The sequence below is a fragment of the Lycium ferocissimum genome, chromosome 9 (genome assembly GCF_029784015.1).
Source record: "Lycium ferocissimum isolate CSIRO_LF1 chromosome 9, AGI_CSIRO_Lferr_CH_V1, whole genome shotgun sequence".
Lineage (NCBI taxonomy): Eukaryota > Viridiplantae > Streptophyta > Magnoliopsida > Solanales > Solanaceae > Lycium > Lycium ferocissimum.
The window spans coordinates 61,713,180-61,718,519 of record NC_081350.1 but is presented as its reverse complement, the minus strand read 5'-3'; positions in this window follow the sequence as shown (position 1 = coordinate 61,718,519).

Sequence of the window (5,340 nt, the reverse complement as noted above, 5' to 3'; positions counted from 1 at the left end):
GAAGAAGAAGACCAAGGTTTAAGACGGGCGAATTAATAGGAGAAATTTTATTTTCTGAGTCGAGATGATCAAGTTAGTTTATTATTTTAGACGAGTGGACACATGAGTCCTGCAAGCTTCTTTTTAAACAAAAAATAAAAAAAGGCATTATTAAAGTCTATATTTTTCCTTATTAAGATGCTTAGCTAAAAGGAAATTAAAACCTAAAAATAAAATTGGGTCCTAAAAAGGCATTACTTTTGCGTAAGTGTGTTTTTGCAAAACTAAGATATTATTATTAAGACATTTGAAACGTGATGCCAATCTAGGAGATTTACTTTTATCAAATTCAAAAAAAGTTATTTCAATTTAAATATTTTTATCTTTCAATTTAAATTCAAAAACTTTATCTATGGTTTCCCTTTTAATTCAAAAAAAAAAAAATCCTCTGCATGGAGAGAGAAAGATAGGAAAAAGAAATTGGTATTTATATCTAAAATATTAGTTCAACAAAGCCGTAAAAATTGTCTTTTTGCTTCTGCTATACCTCTAACTATGCTGAAAGGGAAAAAAAAACTAAAGGGAGGTAGACATGACAAATTGACATACCAAACTGATTTGATGTGCTCCATATTTTTTTGAAATTACGTGGATCCTAAAATGCAAGAACTTCATTAAAAATTATGGAAAAGGTCAAAAATACCCCAAATTATTGAAAATGGATCAAATATACCTCATGGAGTTTCGTTAAATTACGGGAGTCAAAAAATATACCCTTACTCGTTAATTAAATGGACCACATATACCCCTCCCCGTTAACAGACTTCCAACTCATATAAAAAACTTTTAAAAATTATTATTTTTGCTAACATGGAGTTTCCAACTCAACGTCTTATCATCATTAACAATTAAAGGTCATAGCCTATGCACCAGAACACACTGTACTCGGAAATAGCACTACACACTTGATCAATACATCATATCCATCTCATTTCTTCAAATCGTTCCACCACATAGTCTCAATGATAGACTAGCTCGATTTCCTCTTCAACCACAAAGGCATAAAAAAGTTTTCCAAAAAGCCTTCATCAATCCACAAAGAAAATGGAAGTATTTTTTTGTGTGTGTGAAAAGAAAAAATTCCATCATATACTCGAGGATGAATCTTTGTTCATCGTCTTGTGTATCATTCGACTTAAGTCGATTTCCACCGCCACAAAAAAGGAGATAATTTTTAATTTTTTCTTCATGAAAATTGTTGGATTTACCAAAAAACACGAACGGAAGAAATTAAAAGAATTTGAAAATGCGGAGAGCGTATATTATATTACTTGAGAATAACCATTAAATCCGATGAGGTCACAAATGCGAGGTAATATCAAATTGAAGTTGTGCAAGATTTGAAACTGTGTTGAATTGAGCTTTTTCTTGAATGTGAGTAGGAGGAGGTGATAAATGACTTTAATCCAGTGATTAGAAACAGAAATTTGACTCATGCGTCTTGTTATATTTTTAACATTTTAACCCCAAGTTTTTTTTACACTTTGCCCCCAAAAAAAATTTAATTTTTAACAGTTTTGACCCAAATATAAACCCTACAATTGGATGGTGAAATAACGCGCCAAAGTTATATTTTTAAATTACTTCGCCGTTTTCATTACATTTTTGAGCTTATTTTTAACTTTGAGTTAAAATAACTTCTTATTCTTCTTGCTTTTGCTTCATCTTCTTCTTTTGCTTCTCCCCTTCTTCTTCTTCTTCTTCTTCTTTGTCTTCTTCTTGAGGAACTCTAGGATTGATTGCTCAAGAAAGAAAAAAACAAGACCACTTGATTTTTTAATTTTTTGGTGGATTTCATTCTTGTAGTACTGGGAATTACTTCATAACTCATTCCATTGTTTTGCTTTCTTCTTCTTTCTTCTTCTTCTTCTTCATCTTCCATTGTTGCTCAAGAAAGAAAAAAAAAAATGACCACCTGATTTTGCAATTTTTTGACTGATGATTTTGTTGGTGTAGCATTTTTTTTCTTCTTAATTACTTCATAAGTGTTTTCCGCTCATTTGGTAAGTACAACAACGTTGTTTTATTTCAATTTTTCACACAGGTATAAATCTCTGATTTTTCAACAACTTACGATGCATTGATGTAGTTGTTGCCATATAATAATGGTTGTTGTTCTAAAGATTATGGTGTTGTAATTGTTAAATAAATAACCTCGACAACGATTGAGTTGTTGCAATTTTTTGACTGGATTTCCACTTGTTGCAGCAACTCAAAAACTTCGTCCGCCATTGTTGTGATAAACCCATTTTGGCAATTTTTTGACTGAATTTGTTGGTTCAAAGTTATTGACTTGGCAACAAGTTGTATAGTTGTTGCAGTTGTTCCACTATTTCAATTTTTCACCTCATAATCTGTTGAGTCGGACATCTTCAACCCATTGCGCTTTTAAGTTATTGACTTAAATAAATAACCTCCAATTTGTATAGTTGTTGCAACGAGAGGTGTTCCACTTGTTGCAACAACTCAGCTGTTAGTGAGTTATTTTGTTTCCGACGAGTATTGACTTGCTATGCGACAAGTTGTATAGTTGTTGCAACGGGTGTTCCACTTGTTGCAACAACTCAACTATATGTTTGGAGTCGGCTTCCACGGTATGCGGGGCAAAAAGCCCAAAGGCCCAAAAACTTCTTTAAACAATTTGTATAGTTGTTGCAACGGGTGTTCCACTTGTTGCAACAACTCAACTATCTGATGAGTCGGCTTGATTTTTTGCAAATGTAAAAAAAAATCTGAAGCCGCTTGCAACATTATTGACTTCTTTGCTGACAAGTTGTATAGTTGTTGCAACGGGTGTTCCACTTGTTGCGACAACTCAACTCTGAACTGGAGTCGGCTTGATTTTTATGAAAACGGAACCAAAAACAAGTTTGCTTCCAACATATGATGCAACAAGTTGTATAGTTGTTGCAATGTGTGTTCGAGCATTTGTTGCAACAACTCAACTATCTCGTTGGAGCGGCTTCAATTTTTGTTTGAAATGGCCCAAAAAGCGAAAGTGACTCCAGCTAGTGACTTATTGCAACAATTTTATTACTGTTGCAACAAGTAGTCCACTTGTTCCAACAAGTCAATAATCATTGGAACAATCGCTATTTCTTTGCAAATATTTCATTTTGTTATAGATTGATATGTACTCTAATGACCAATTTTTTGTTAAAAAAAATATCTTCGGGTACCTCGAACACCACTAATGGGGGACTCGATAACAATAGGGGTTGATTGCATGGTGAATGGATCGAGAAGAACAATCGATATATTTGGCGATGGAAGGGTAGTGACACGTTAGAGACGATAGCGATAGTTGTCCAAAGAGATGTTATGTTCGATGATTTTGTGAACCTAATCATCACCTATTGCGAATTAACTTGTGAACCAAAAGATCTTGCCATCACTTACATGCACACGGCTTTTTTGAAAATCGAGAGGGTCTTGCCATTTAAGATAACGATCGGGTTCGTTTGCGTGCTTATTTGAATGATGTAGCTAGGCCCGTTTTAAGGGTATACGTTGTTGGAAGCCCGATAGAGAACCACAGATTTATCTCGAGACCAACAAGATGTGTGTAAATGATGAATTAGATGGGGTGGATGTGGATATCCCGGATAATGGAAGTGGGGCGACCCCGATTCCTATGCCGAAGTTACGAGCAATACATTGGGCACTACACAATCAATACAATCTAGCCATGTTCAAGATGATGAAACGGGTTTTATAAAGGAATGTCATTCAAGAACAAGGAAGAACTAGCCAACTTTGTTGAAACTTGCTTGCTTGAAGAAAGATTTTAGAATCAAGAAGGTGATTAATTCGCGTCTTGTCTGTGCTTGGATGTGTACATCCGGAGTGCAAGTGGTGGCTTAGAGGTGTGAAGCTTTTAAGTTCGACGGATTTTGTATCGACACACATAAAGCATCACACACGTGGTTACGAGCACATTACGAGCCATAATCCACACGCTACAATGAAAGTCATTGGTGAATACTTCAAAGATAAGTTTCCTTACGGTAAAGGCCCGTCTCCCAAAGATATGAGTCAATCAATCCGTACGATTTGGGTTGTAAGGTAAGTTATTGGAAGGTACGGAAGGGCGTGGAGATTGCAAAGGCCTTGACAAGGGGACACGTGAGCACGGGTATGCGGTGCTTGATGCGTACTTAGTTATATGCTTCGTTCTGCAAATCCGTGAAGTAAGACGGCATTGAAAGTTGATGAAAATGGGAAGTTCAAGTACTTTTTGTAGCCTATAAGGCTTGGATGCTTGGTTTTGCACAAATGAAAAAAAGTCATAGTTTGTCGATGGGACATTCTTGAGGAGCAAGTACGAAGGAGTGTTGTTGTCGGCGGTTACACAAGATGCGGAGAATCATATTTTTCCGGTGGCATTTTGTGTGGTGGACAAGGAGTGTGATGCTTCGTACAAATATTTTTGAACAAATGAGAAGCTATATAGAGGATACCCCGAGTTGTGCATAATTTACGATAGACATCCAAGTATCAAAAAGGCGGTTTCAATTGTCTTCCCTACATGTCATTATGGTTTTTGCATGAGGCACCTAGGGGAAAATCTGAGAACTACCTTTCACAATGGGGCGGTCGTATCTCAATTTTATAAAGCAGCAAAAGCGTACAATATTGATGTCTTCAATGACCATTTCAATCAAATCGAGAGATTTGGTTCTGGGCCGCCGAACATCTTGAACGTCTTTGGATTCCACGGATGGAGCGGGGCATTAGCCCGGAAATAGGTATTTTCACATTTTACATTTCCAACAAGTAACGTATCTGCTCTGCAACTAATAGGTAACTTGTTGCGGCAGGTATTGTACTTGTTGTGATTTTTGACACAGCTGAGCCTCAGCCACATGTTCTAACACTAATATGTTTGTTTTGTCAGGTATGATTTTATGACGACAAACGCTGCTGAGTCGATAAACTCAATGTTCAATGTTGAAAAGAGAATTTCCCATTACTCGCTCTATTTGATTCCATAAACGGGAGGTTTGCCGAGAAATTTCATGAGAGGCGTATGGAGTTCATCGACTCACCAACCATCTTTGTTCCCTTAATGGAAAAAAAAATATCAAAATTTATCAACTTGGGTAATAAGTTATTGGCCCATCAAATTGCTAACTACAAGTTCGGCGTCATCGGCCACGGTTCGGTTGCAACGGCCGATACGCAAAGAAGATCTTGTACTTGTAGAGTTTTTGACTCGGACAAAATACCTTGCCCACATGCTATGGCGGCGCTTCGAGTCAATATGGTGAAGATTTTGGAAGGCGGATTTATGACTACTCA